Source organism: Corythoichthys intestinalis, chromosome 5 (assembly GCF_030265065.1).
Source record: "Corythoichthys intestinalis isolate RoL2023-P3 chromosome 5, ASM3026506v1, whole genome shotgun sequence".
NCBI classification, from domain to species: Eukaryota; Metazoa; Chordata; class Actinopteri; order Syngnathiformes; family Syngnathidae; genus Corythoichthys; species Corythoichthys intestinalis.
In genome coordinates this window covers 26,356,584-26,372,430 of record NC_080399.1, presented here as the reverse complement: position 1 = coordinate 26,372,430, position 15,847 = coordinate 26,356,584, and positions in this window count along the sequence as shown.

Sequence of the window (15,847 nt, the reverse complement as noted above, 5' to 3'; positions counted from 1 at the left end):
CAGATAAGGATCCCTCATAACTCTGTGTTCTTTAAGAATTAAGCCAGATATTAACGCCACATCTGCATGTTTGAAACTGATCACAGATGGCTCCAGGAGATATAGATAAAATATCTCACAGTCCGTTGAATTAAAGATGCAATCTTGCGCACATCATTAGCAGCAGGGAAAGGCAGATTTATTTAAGCAATTTTGGCGATTATGGTCACGCTAAAGTCAAAACTAATGATTGCAATGCGCTTTTTATTGTCTTGTGCACATGTTGAAGTATTTACAGTATGAAGTCACCCCTTATACACCCTGGGAACATAATAGCTGCCAATGGAGGCACAGTGCTAATAATGTAATGAGCCACTCCCTGAGGGAGCTGATCTCCTCATCTGGGTCACTGTGAGTATTAAAAGGGTTAAGGGTGCACAGTAAATTTATTGCAGGTCTTCTAGCACCAATGGGCCAGAGCACTAATGGATGACCTTGGGGTTTGGTCGTCTCAGACTTGAGGAGATCATGTCTCACCACCTCCCTGCCACCAGGCTGACCTCAGCCCTCTCTGCCCCTGGCCTCAACCTTTAACTCACTGATCTTTGACCAAATTATTAAGCAGACACCTGCTTTCCGGTGTATGGTCAGGGGCGGGGGGGTTGCGGGACACACTCTGCGTAGGCTAATTTGATGGAGATGTGTGGCGTGACACCGTCCATCCAGCTAAAGAGAAACCCATCTGTTCACAGCAGTGTAACTTTCACTGACACAGAGTCATCTGGTTAATATTTACTTTGTACACGGCAGAAGCAAGGCTCTTGATTTTCCTATTATTAGTATTTAAACACCATTTAGACTCACTCTTCATCTCCAATGAATGAAGACAAAACTCATACATGTTTTATGAATGAAAAGGAATCAAAACGGTTTTCATCGGACAGCAAATTTGTCAAGGACAAATTCAGCTGGCTAGGAAAGCACATAGTTTATTTGATCACCACTATTGTGTATATATATATATATATATATATATATATATATATATATATATTTATTAGATTGCATCTCATTTGTTTGCAATACAGCACACCATCTTCTTTTGACAAATAAAAAATATTTTTCATTTTAGATTTTGCATATTTGTTCGTAACTTCTTTTTGTTATTATTCCTTTATAGTCGTGCTTTTTTATTACTTGGATATAAAAGTGCCAATAGGGCAAAGCTAGGAAATTTTCTTTAACTCTGTAAATATGAATTTCAACCCTTGCTTTGGACTTAAAGTATGTTACTTCATTGTTCACCGAGTTCCATGATAATGTTTCAGCTTCATCAGAATGTGACATGAATACAGTATAGTTTATTTGTTTTTTTAAGTGTTCATTTATCAACAATGCAACGGCTTCTAGGTGACCTTGTGTGGGTGTCACATACAATTGGAGGAAGAGGATGACTGACTCCACCGCCATTTTTTCTTTTAGGCAAAATATGACATGTTTGAATTCTTTACCAAAGCACAAGACATGCGTCTTTGAGATATTCTAGTGGCTGCAGACAACGCATCAAGTCTTCTTCCAAAATGCAAGCTGTGTGGTCTTTGTGATAGTCCCATTGCAGCATGAAGGACTCTTACTTTGGCCTGCATGTCTTTGTGTGTTTGCTTGTACGGATAACTGTACTTTCCAGGAAGGAAAAAAAAGATCTTAAGAGGAAGTCTTTGAATGTAGGACATAGGAGCTGTCGCGGTTAATCTCCCCCCACGGCTTTACAGGCGGCTGTGGATTTAGGAGTTGGCATCCTAACTGACCAGTGCTGTTTGATTAGATAACAGGGGATATACTGCAGGCATCAGTGGTCCAACGTGCTGAAATGAAACACTTTGCTCTCTAGACAACCTGCTTAGAACACGATGGGGGTGATTCTTCAGCCGTCTGAAAAGGGACAAGCTGCCAACCAGCATCCCAACTGAGCGATACCACCATGGCGACGCCGTGATGGGGACTGTACTGGACTTGTAGCAGATGTTAGGAATTAGCCTTCCTGTTGGATGCTGCGGATGTGCCCTGCAGTTTTTGCTTGGATGTGGGAAATGTGTGATTTTAAAGTTGAAGAGCTGCCAAATAATCACAGAATCATACAGGTACACCTAGGCTAGGGACGGTAATTTCTTGTGAGACTCTGTTCAAGAACCACTATAATTTCACTAATTTAAATGAATGGAAATCCATCCATTCTCACTCTAAAACCACGTTTGGGCAACCTTGTTTATGTGAGTTAAATTGAAGACACATTTGGACATAAATTAAGGCTGTATTGCCTGTTCAATCTTTAAAAACAATACTGATGGTGGTAGACTTTGCCTAACCATGTAGAGCTACTATTTTTTTTCTCAAAATTGATGTTTGACAAAATTTAATAAAGTTGGCACATAACAATTGGTTATATGTTTAGCGTCAATTCAGCTCAACAGAATCACAGCTACAGAACATTTCAATTAATTTGAAAGGTTATTTATTGTAATATCTAACCTCTCATAGGTTACTAACTTTTTCACTGACTGGTTAAAGGAGGCTTGTCAAGCCCCAGTGAATGCTAGGCCCTTTGTCTGGTAAAATGAAAACTAGTGTATTGGGGTGGGTGTCACATCAGATAGCCTACAGAAATATTTGGGGGTGCCTCTATGAGAACGAATAATGGACTACAATGATATCTTTGATCATTGCCACAGCTCCCTAACATAGGGACTGTGTCGAGTGTGGTTATCTTCAAGGTATTTCTATTCCCGAAGCACAAATCACTGCACGGCTCCCTCATCCCGTGTACCGGGGCTGGATTTCAAAAGCAATTTCAGCTGAAAAATAAGGTGCTTTTCTTCAATTTTCAAGCCATTTGTATCAGGGGTTAGTGTTGTTTACCTAGCTAGTACACTGGTATTTACATAGCTCTTTAAAGCAAAAAAAAAAAAAAAAATGCCTGGGTATGATTTATGGACTGCACCAAGAGTGCAATTTTCTATGTCGAACACCTAATCTGAAAGGCCATGGAAAAAGGTCACTTTGGCCATCCAAATAGCATGGCCCTTGCAAAGAGAGTGGGTGGATGTTCGTTCTCTTTAGGTCTGATTTATGATATGCACAGCACACTGGGCTCTACGTTCCCTTTGCTTCTAGAGATGCACATATTGCCAATATAATGGAGAAAAGATGAAAAGGGAATAATAATTTCACTTTAACAACAGACTTTGGTTATACGTTGGTTATACATATAACCCCTGTAGGTCTAACAAAAATGTTTCCGATTTGGGCTCGTGCGCTTAGGTTCATCTCTGGAAGGAAAATTTTGGCGCAACAACAAGTAATTTAGCACACAATAAATAACTGGAGCCACGAAAGAGTTAAAATTGAAAATTATAATTGAAATAGAAAACTATGTACAATATATTTACAATCCCAGCCTATTAGAGCCGGCTCTCTAATTTACAGCAGTTCAAATCGGTACCAGAAAAAATAATAAATTAAAGTGTCCCTTCAAAATAAGTGAAGAGTGATCCCAATTTATAGGAAAATTAAAGTCCACTGTTCAGTTTTTTTTTCCCAATCCACTGCAGAAGCAGCTTGCAATCCTACCACACTGGAGAGGTAGGAGTTTGAAGATTGTGCTCCTTGGGAAAAGCAAACAGTCAGGTCCGTCGATCAAAGGTTAGCTCACCATCTCCCTCATCAAGGAGACTCCAGAATCCAAATCCAGTGTAATTCAAGAGTCATCAAATTAAAAAAAAAAAAAAAAAAAAAACCGAGCCGTATAAAACAAGGCTATTATAATCTAATCATTTTTCCTAATTCTTAGGTACTGTTATATTTAACAACATTTATTGCAGCTTAACTCAGTTTAATAACTGAGTTGAGTCTGTTCTAATTTTAAACATAAACAGAAAACATACAAAAATACATTCAACATTGTAGAGAAAAAATAACTCAACGTTGCAATTGTCCACAAATTAGTATTACAGACAACAGGTTTTATGAGTGCATATGATTCAACTGCTGTGACTACATTTTAACACTTGAGTATCGTTAGCACATTTGCAGTAATTCACCAAGATGCTTTCAAAGAGCTTCACTAGCTCCAGGTTCAAGGAACTCCGGTTCCACTCTCTTCTCTAGTCGCCAACATACAGGATGGCAATTATTTTACTAACTTTAGTCAACAAATTCTTATTAACAGCCATACTGGCCAGCAAATGCTAACGTTTGCGCCGAGTAGCTCGATAGGCTAAACTCACCAAGGACGGGTAAACTGCACTTTTGCCTCACGCACACCGTCCCAACTCAGCCCACGCTGATGAGGAAGCACTACGAATGGTTAACTCACTTTTCTGAGGGATATTAACCCATGAAATGTTGAATAAATTCGCTCAGTGGTTCTCCTATGCAGCACCTCTCTGCTAGAGCAGTTCACAACGCGGTCAGTTGAGAGGGGTTGGTCTCAACGCGTTTTTGCTAAATTTCCATTGGCTTGGTGCTCCAACAAAGGGGTGGAGACTCGTTTTGTCTGTAATTCACATTTCATGAATTAGATCACCTGTAAACTAAAATAACTGAAATGCAAATATAAAATAAATAATATTAAGTTCCATCATGTGATTCAATTAAAAATATGTACTCAATTATCTATTGGGTTACATACAAAATGCATGTAGTAGGCAACACATTTTTGGATTTTCTTGGGCATGCACAAGACGCATCATTCTGTACAATGCCAAAAGCAGCAAATCGCCCACAACCTAAATTCAAGACAATGAGATAACAAGAGCACAATGCTGTCAGGTGTTGGGATCAATGCCATGTTTCTCAGTTGTAACCTTTACCCTACCCCTTGACTCTACGGCGACATGATACCATGGATACGATCAAGACGGAGGGATATTTTCCCATACTCAGAGAACCTGATACAACCAGAAGACAATTTCTCTCATCCTTGATTTCGCACAATTATCTGCCTGTTACTGAATTTGATCTGTATAACAGGAAAGAATTAATAATGCTTAAAACATCATGGTCAAAGTATTTTGTATTGCTATGAAGTTAACTTTCATTTGAATTTATCATGCATCAGATGGTGTACTCTCAATTCAATATTGGTGTCAAAGTTTTACTTGTTTGGTGTGCCTTATAGCAATGATGCCTCTTTTCTCTGATGTCAAGGTGACGTCCACAATGGCTAGTTAATTCACAGAGTTATTGATACAAATAAAAGGCATCATTTTTAGGATATTAGCCCATAGTTTGAAATGATAGAATTACCTAGTCAATGATGTGAGGGCTTTTTCCAAGACAATTGAGTCGGTAATGTGCTGTTTCTAAATTTAATTTAAATACTATAGTAGAAAAAAAAAAATATATATATATATATATATATATATATAATAAAGCCGAATATACACACGTTTCTTTTTTTGGAGAGACACTGTCTCCTTAGGGAAGTGACTGGTAGTTGGAGCTTGTTTCCCGCTGGCACAATAACACACTTGCCTGGGAAAAGTATACAATGTCAATTTTGACCCAGATTTTGTTTCACGCCGGACATTATATACTCGTTATTTACAGTGTGCTTACTCCTCATAGGGCCAGACGAATTTATGTAGGAAGAAGCAGATCAAGTTCAGTTCCTAATGACAACTCTTTGCAGACCTCTCCAGAGAAAACAAATGGGAGCCCCAAGGTGATGCTCCAGTATGGCTAACTACTTGGGTGTCCTAGGGAAAGGAACAGATGTAGCCCCGAGGACCAGAAAGGGGTGAGTTGCGGGTCAAGGTCACCATACGCCAAGGTTAGGGTCAGATAAGCGTGGCTGGGCTCAGGGTCTTCACATGCCCGTGAGCTATAAAAGGGAGGCGTGGATGCATACTCGAGAGCTGCGGCTCAAGTGTTATTCCACCAAGGGCTTGAAGGACGGGTGAGAGAAGGGGGCACTGTGGTTCAGGCCAGTCATATGCCTGAGTTGCACACTTTTCACTAGAGGATTTTTCTTAGGAAAACACTCATTTGTTTATTCACCATTCAAGTGACAAAGTATTGTAAGAGGCTAAGGACAAACTAAGTTATCTACTGGAAAGTCAGATGTAGACATCCTAAAGAGTGATAAACCGGAACAGTCTAAATATGTCAAATGTGTTTTGCAATCGTAACTGTAAAAAGGTGGCGCTTAAAAAAAACGACAACAACAACCTACTCATCACCCCAGATGTCCGCTCAATGTATTTAGGGAAGCTGACTGAACTCGATCTGAGTACAGTTAAAAATTGGTGATCTACTCTCCATGTTACAGGAACAGGAATTAATCAGACTTGTTTATATTATAATTGTGAATTGTTGTTTTCAGCTCATTTATGTTACAATGATTGAACGGCTAAATCAAGCAGCTATTTTTGCAGTTGAACACCAAAAGGTGTATACCCAAATACAGTGGTACCGCTACATACGAATTTCATTCGTTCCAGGACGTTGTTTGTAAGTCAAAATGGTCGTATGTCGAGCGGGATTTTCCTTGCCTGGCATGGGCAGACTGTTCTCGCTGTATTTTTCAAACACTGAGAGAAAAGTCTGGGACCCAGCCCATTAACGGCCTCTCGAGCAGGTACGAAATCAATCGACAAATCAGATTCGTTTATTTAAGTGACATGTTCTTAACGAGCGACGTCACTATTGCGCGTCGGAAGTCGTCTCCACAACAACACAGATGGTGTACAGGAGAGCAGAGAATATGTTCCAATCCACGGTAAAATCAGTTTTAAATTACCAAAAACACATCGACACGAGTCATTGACAACAGTCTGTCTCGCGCTAGCCATGTTGGATAAACTCCGCTCTCCTCGTATGTTTCCGTTCGCACGCAAGTCCCTCATCCTGCCCTCGTCGTTTTATTAACGTCACGTCTGCCCGTCGCTGATTGGTCCACGCCGCTGTCTGTTTGCTGTGGCTTGCTCCGCCCTGGAAATTGTATCCGCTGAATGGTGGCCAGACTCAATAGCTGGAACAGCGGTGAGTCTGGTGTACCAGGCAAGGATTTTCCCAAAAGAATACTTTATTCCATTAATTCGTTCCAGAGCCCAAAAACCTACATTAAATCCTTAATTTATATTGCTGGTACTAACAAGAATGGGAATTACGAACAGCAAAACAATAAATTATAAATAAAAACTGTAATAGTAATATAATAATAATAATTCCTGTAATAATGTAAAGAATCAGTTTCTAATGTGGCAGGTGTGTTTTGCATGCTGTACCTGAACGCACCGCGTGGCTGACGTGACAGAGTGAGATAGGTGCAGTAGAGATTTTATTTTCTCTTTTATTGTTCTGTTGTTGGCATCAGCTGTGACGGACAGTAGGCGTGTTGTGTTGCACAAGTTCTAAAATAAATAATTAAAACCTTGACGAAACTGGCAATTTCTTTGGCGATGTTACAATAATAATAGTTGTCACCTTAACTTATAAAGACTGGGGAAAGGAGGTCGGAGGAGGACCGTCGAGAACCTAGACATTCTACGGCCGTATTGTGAGCCAGTTTAAGGACACGCACACCATGCTCATATTTTTCTAACATTCCCATCTTCATTTCAATGGTAAGCGTCACCTTTTTCCTTTAATCACCACCTGCCCTAACTCTCTTGGAACCTAGGTTCATTTCTCTCACAAGAAAAATCCGCCGTGTGTCCATCTAGCTGGAATACAAAGAAACTGCGGCACAGTCATAAATCGTTGTATTTCGAATATGTCGTCGGATGTAGAAACAAATGGCGAGTCAATTTTTGTAACGGATGTCGAAAAGATTGTATGTCGAACCGATCGTATGTCAAGGTACCACTGTACTAAGTTATGTTGTAGCCAAAAGGAATTAACTCTAATTGCAAATATCTAAATAAATTACTTGGTGCTATTTTTTTCATGATGAGGAAATGTCAGCCAGTGCCATTAGTTATGGTGAGAGATCCCATGGTATTTGGAGGGAATAAATTAGTCCGAGCACATTTATTTGGACTTAATTAATAAGATAACCTAAGTGATTTATTTGATTCCCTAGGCTGTGTCGTGCAATAACAAGCTACAGTATGCGGTACATTCCCTGAATGGTACAACAGCAACACAGTGAGACAGCAATTACTGTCATATTCATGGGGAGGAGGATGCTAATGGGGAGATTCTCTGTGCAGGATCAAATCAAATGTAAATGTATCCTGGTACTTGTGTGGCTGCCTCTAATTAGCAGGCACAGCAGAGTTTGATAAACTCTTAAAGATTGTGCCTCCTACGGTTGTCAGCTCATTACACACATGTTCACGCTGTATGCAGTGTGCATTTCATTCTCATTCTGTTTGCCACAAGCAGTATTTAGAAGTAATAAAGAGCAGTTCGTTTTCCCGGGATGAGTGAGCTGTCATACTGTATATTGCGAGAACATTACAGTGAGAAGATTAAAGTAAGAGAGCTAAATAATTCCTTCGCATATTTCAACAGCCTCAGGAAAAATAGATGTTATCAACCTTGTTAACAATACAGACTAATCAATCCAATCTTATGAATCTGTCAATGTATAGCTCCCACAGAAACACAATTTTCCCGTAAAAGAATACATATAAGCAACTCCACACGCTCATAACAATTCGTCTTGATATACGTAGAGTTTGTTTGTGTTCAGCGATGCAGTAAGTGCTTTATTTTGTGCAATTCCTATTAGTTTGTTGAGTTACAAAGTAACTCAATGTTATTTTTTTAAATGAATGCAGTATCTTGACTATTTTTATAATAGTTTCAATTTCATGCTTTTCATCAAAGGTTGCTGAGTATATTGAACGGTGTACAGTACAATCATACAGTACACAATGGTACCTCGACATATGGACGCATCGCCAGACGATCCTTTCGACAGCCGGCATAAAATTGGACTCGTCACTTGTCTCGACATAGAACGACATGCTCGAAATGCGACGAATCACAACAGCGTGGCAATTTCATTGTTTTCCCACAAGACGGCAGGGCGGCGGATTTTCTTGTGAGAGAAATCAACATGAGTCCAAAGAAGGTTAGCGCAGGTGGTAAAAAAAAGGAAAAAGGTGACACTTACTATTGAAATTAAGAACAAAATGATAGAAAAATATGAGTGTGCATGTCAGTGAACTGGCTCGACAGTACGGCCAGAATATGTCTACGATCTCAAGGACGACTCTCATTATTATTATCATTATTATTATTATCATTATTATTGTAACATCGGCAAGGAAGTCGCCAGCTTCATCAGGTTTTTAATCATTTATTGCAGAACTTGTACAACACAACACTGCTACTGTCCGCCGTAGCAGACACCAACGATTTTAGAGTATGAAAGGAGAAAGTAAAAGCTTCCTTCTCAACCGCACTACTCTCACTTTTGCGTCAGTCACATTAGAAAGTGATTTATACCATTACTATAATTATTATTATTTTGATTTGTACTTATAATTTATCTGTTTTGCTATGTGTAATTGCTATTTGTACCTTCAGTATTTATTAAGGATTTAGCCTAGGTTTTTGGGCTGTGGAACGAATTAATCAAATTATAATGTATTCTTATGGGAAAATTCTGCTCGACATACTATTATTTCGACTTATGTTACTATAACCTTCATTATTATGATTTGTACTTATAATTTATCTGTTTTGCTATGTGTAATTGCTATTTGTATTTGTACCTTCAGCATTTATGAAGGATTTAGCGTAGGTTTTTGGGCTGTGGAACGAATTAATCAAATAATAATGTATTCTTATGGGAAAATTCTGCTTGTCATACTATTATTTCGACTTACGTTAATATAACTTTTATTATTATGATTTGTACGTATAATTTATCTGTTTTGCTATGTGTAATTGCTATTTATAATTGCACCTTCAGTGTTTATGACAGATTTAGGTTTTTGGGCTGTGGAACGAATTAATCAAATTATAATGTATTGTTATGGGAAAATTCTACTCGACGTACTGTTATTTCGACTTACAAAGAAGGTCCTGTAACGAATTAAGTTTGTATGTAGAGGTACCAATAGGGCTGTGGAGTTCACAAATTTTAGGAGGCGATATATTTTCTCATAAATTATTACCAATATACGACATTATTGTCAGTTTTTTTTTTAAACCAATCCAACCACAACTCTAATGACAATACATCCTAATAAATCAACTATTTAAATGCAATAAATTGTTATTCTTAAATAAAACCCAAACTATAATAAGAATTATAAATATTTTTAAAAAAACTCACACCATGCATAATGAGTCATTTTAAAGCTAGTTAAGTGCAGAATATGAAATAAGTGACATACCCAATGTCATTTTTGTTATATGCCAATTAGAGCCCATTAAAGTGTTAATTTGATACAAAATGACTGTCATCTTGTCCTGCAAAGTGCGCATGTTAAAAAATTTGAAGCCAAATGATTATCATTTATTACATCATATTATCATTGCCAATCAGATTTTTCTGAATGGGTGTCATTTTAAATCTATTCCTAGTGTTGAATCTGAAGTATGTGAGATTGCCTCCAGAGCTGAACATGATGTGCTTTTATTTTGAAAAGTATTGTTTGCTAACCGTAAGCTTTGCACTCAGTAATAAAAAACAAAAACAAGAACAAGTGCACTTCAATTTTCGTCATGCATGCGCTCTCACCAATAGATTTTTTTCTTTGTTTGCATCATTTGCAAATGCTGTAAACCAGCGAGTTTTCATGTTTGAAGTGTCAGCTTTTAACCCGAATTTTGCGTTGTGGAAAAGACTGCCAATGTTTCATAGCAGGCTAAAGTGTTTAGTACATTGTCTCTTTTTCCATTAGCCTAAATGTAGCAATGGTAACGTTTTACAATGTGTAATATAGATGTGTTTACTCATTTTGTATGTCTGTACTTTAATTTTACGGTGTGTTGATGGCTAAAAAACATCTGTGAAAGCTACTGGAGTCTCATATGCAATCAACAAGTACGTGTGCTGAGCGCACGCAGCACACGCAAACACACGCACGCAGCAATAAATCGCAGCCGGGAAAATAACCGTTCTCATTTTTATTTACCGTGCGATAATTTGACTTATTGCATATTGCGACAGGCTTAGGTCCCACAGTATATTAAAACAACTGTTGATAAGAAAACAACAACCACATACCCAAAAATTTGAGGCCTTGGTCTAATAAAATGGATAAACACAGCATAATTTTCTAGTTATAAAAATATGCTTTCATACCAGTAGAGACCTATTTAGTCCTCAAAAATGCCGTGTATGGTTATTGTCAATAACCGCTTGCATCTGAACTGAATGTTACCATGAAAGCGAGTCAGCTTACTGGGAATGGCTAACATACAGCAACAAAACACCATCAAGTACTATAAGAAAAAAACTATAGTGAAAGAGAAGATGAGTGAGAAAGGGTATAAAGGAAGGAGGGAGGGAGCAAGAGAGAGAGAGAGAGAGATGACACCACAAAAGGTCACTCCTTTTTCTTTAGTCAATCATTGACATTTAAACATGACGTTTCAAACGTCACCGATAAAACGGTGGTAGATAATGGCGAGCGAGCTGCCAATGCAGCCACACTATTCTAACCGTAATGAGATGCAAAAATGCAAATGTCTTTGTGCGTGCCCAGCTTCTCTTTTGAGTGGCATGGCAGTCACGAAGGGTGGCGTCTGCTCCAGGATGATAGATACCATGCTACTGAAAGAATGGTCATATGTGTGAGTGCGGGAGCAAATGAGGGACAGAATTGGGGCAAAATGTACTACTGATTTGCCACATAAATTAGTAAAAACATAGACCGAATGGAGTTTTATCGCACCCTCCCCTAAAATCCAGTCTATTCATTGCTACAGATAACGAATCATTTCAAATATTACAATCACACTGTACATGTTAAAATAATTTATATTTGCTTATTTCCGTGTATTTGTCAAGTCAGGTGAAACATTTCCATAATACATGTGAGAGAACCCACATGAGTAGACATAATCAGAAAATAGATGCAGCAAATCGACAGTGGGATACTTAATGTACTGATTTTTTTGGACTTTAAGGTGCACATGATTATAAGGTGCAGCATAAATGAATGAGTTTATTTTCAAATTATTGTTTTCTCTAAGGGTCTGATGAATATGAGTCTCTTGAGCGCGTTATTGGGATAGTTATGCTCCAACAAAATAGGTTCGCGGACATTATGCTCAACCAGAATTCAATATTTACGGTGGACTGGATTATAAAGCGCACTGTCAATTTTTGTGACAAAAAATACTGAACAAAACAATGATTTTAGGTGTGCCCTTTTTTACTCCGAAAAATATGGCGCGTAAATGACTGAACACAATACGGAGATTGGGGCAAACTACTTCAGCCTAATATTTTGGAGTAAATGAGTAACCATCACCTTATTTCATTGGCTGCCATTAGCTGTTGTTTTGCTTTTTAATGATGGGTAAGGTTATAGATGTGATGAGATTTGGACTTAGATTGAGTTCCTCATTTTTCATTCCTGTTGAAAATTGCCAAATGTCAATTAAAAAATATTTTCTTACGTTGCGTAAAAAATAGACAAATAGATGACGTTTCCTCCATTCTTGACCAAGGAAAACAGCCAAGACCTAATTGATAGCTCCTAATTAATAATTTTTAGTTGAGCCAGAAACTTATGGAATAAGGGCATTTAGAATTAAAATGAACAAAAATACTGTTTAAAAAAAAAGTTTTTTTTAAGGCCTATTCGAAATTGGGACATTATAATTGATGCATTTTATGCTGGATTAATTTCCGACTTGTCAAATTTGAGTATGAAATGAGGGCAAAAATAATGTTTTCCCCATTTTCACTTCATTGACACGAGTTAATTTAGTGTATTGGGACACACTGCATACAACTCACATCATCTTGATTTAAAAAAAAAAAACACAGAAAAGAAAAAAAAAGGAAAGCACAAGAAACTCTGGTACAAATGCCATACTTTGTAGGTTCATCCTCTTTTAGAAGTGCGGACCACCCTTCTCCATCAGGAGGCATGATAAGAATGGGACACAAAACATGCTAGCAGTCATGCTGTTTGTTAGAGGCAATTAATTTCTCGGAGGCCTTCATTCCATTCAGGGCGAGCTTTTGTGCTCTAAATCCCACTATTGGGAAGCGTCTCTTGTGCGGCGTAGGAGGTTCTGAGACAGAGCCGAGGATCGGCAAGAAGCGGGAGAAGCTTTGGGTGACAGATTATCTTGGGCCAGTTAAGCATGTAATTGCTCAAATGAGTTAAAATCCCTTCAAATAGCTGTCTCGGCACCTCATCGCACCACTTCATATACTCAAATATTTGACAAAGATGAACCCAAAAATGGTTGTCAAGATTCCGATGCCTTGGCTTTTTCAATCCATTTTAAAATTATTCACCACATTTCTATCAATTCTTTAAGAGGACAGAAGAAGAATTTTTTTTTTTGTTTTTTTTTTTGTTAAATTGCTAAGTGCTTAGAGTGCCTGCCTACTCTTTGAGTTACACGCCAGTCAATTAGAGGGTTAACAACTAATCCACAACATTAGTGTATTGATTTATAATTTTACGATCTAACTACAAATAATAAGTAGAGGTGGGAATCTAACGATTCGATTATGATTAGTATTCAGAGGCAACGATTCGATTATAAATCGATTATTGATGATGCCCACAAACCCCCCGCTTTCAAAGTTTTGTACATTAGTTACAAAAATTGTACAAAAAAAACCTCTCAGGCTTAAATAAATGACTATTTCAGTATCAAGTTAACAATTCAAAACAAAAAATAAAATACTCAAGTCCCCATTCTGTATCAGCAGCTTTAAACTTCATCCAATTAATTTAATGCTGTGAATCAACCGTTAAAGTTGTTAAAATTGCTCCCGTTATTCCATAATTTCCCTTCTGTCTACTTTAGACATGTGAAAATTTTAAAACTGTTTTAAAGATAGATTCAAATCAAGATTTTGCCGATTTAGGAGTATTTTAGATAGAAAGTTAATTAGGTTAGCTACAACAGAGCCGTCTAGAGAAGTCTCCTGCTTTAAGATGGCGGCTGTTTACTAACGCCGGCAAGTCGGTCATTTCGCTTCTAGTTTTCAATACATGTGCTGCTAACGCCGTTGAGTCTGTCATTTTGCATCTAGTTCTTTATACATATGATATCCATGGCATACCGTAGCAGGATGTGGACATAGTTTGTAGCGGCTGTCAGCAGCAGTCAGGTATTATTGTTTTTTTATCTAGCGGCATGAGCTTAGCCAGACCAACGAGTTGAGCATTGTCATTACCCGGGTAATGACAAGCATGATGTTAACTCTCGGGACGCAATGCGGTCCGTTCCTCGCTGACTGAGTTTTAGTTCCACTTTACTTGCATATTTCAATAATCGGAATTTGGATGTTTGTGAATCGTTCTCGAATCTTGCACGGCCGAATCGCGAATAATCTAAGAATCGGAAATTTTGCACACATGTAATAATTAGTCCTCAGAAAGTTCACCTTCCAGATGAAATTTTGTTTAAAAATCATTGTAAAAGAATTGTTCTTTGGGGCTGATTTTTTAATTTACAGTATTTTTGGTGTACCATTACCTGGTTATCAATAAATTGTATTGTAAATAAATTATTTAACAGTTTCAAGTAAATAATGCAAGTAAGGGATACTGATACTGCCCCTAAACATTCATTTAAACTCAAAATGTATCCTTAAAAGGCTAACAATGAACCATGAAGACCACGCAAAACCCGAATCATGTTACGACTGAATCGTCTGATAGCAATCAGATGCAAGAATGGAGATGTTTCATGCGACGCGACAGAGGGAATGCTCCATGCGACAGCAGACAGATTTCAATCTTGAGAATGTGTGCCTCCTTTTTGCCAAGTCTTTATTACATAGCCACTGTTGCTTACAGAGGAATGAGCCATGCCTGAGAGGGGAAGCTCTAGTCCATGCCAGACCTCACAGTGTAATTGAATGGACTATTCGCTTGTGTGTGTTTTTTGGGCAACTATTAAACGCAATGACAGCTTTTCCCTGGCTGTTTTGTATCACTTGATTTGGAGCTAAATGCAATTATACATGTATTTTCTAGAAACTAGTGTTAATAAAAATGGAGGGGGGGTAGTTTGTTTTGTGATGAACAAGATAAATGAAGGGAGGGTGGGGGAAAGAGAGACACGTTGCCAGGTGTGTTCGGCCCTCGCCAAATGCCACCCTCGGAGCAGGGAGGGTGTCCCGCATTGGATGAACACGATGGAGGGCGTGTGCGTTTGTCTGAATGTTATTCACACCACATCAGACTGGGCTTGCAAAGAGGTGCAAAACTGGGACTGGCAGCCTCCCAAACCAAAACAACCATGAAGAATGTCATGCATTACATGGGACCGGCACATGGTTCATGCATGAATTATTGGGGGGGGCGCGGGAAGAAAATGGCTCAGCTTTCACAAGAAGGTGGCCCGTTAAGGTAGACAAAGAAGCTGAAACAATATTAAAAGTAGTAGCTGAAGTGTTATTGGAACATTTCTAACACTAGAATACACACCCGTTTTAAAAACATCTGAGTTTAGTACATACAATATAGTGTAACTGGAAAAAAACACAACTATTAATGAACTTATTGTGATTGTTGTAAAACACTTTAAAACACAACAACTAAATAATGTGCGAACAACAGTTTGGAATGGGTAATAAAGTCAGAGATAAGCAGGATACAAGATCTGATATCTAATAAGTTTGCTCATACGGTCGATCGTATTTTCCATGTTGAGAAGATGGATGGAAGTTTAAAATGCTGACAATGGCATCAAATCTAAT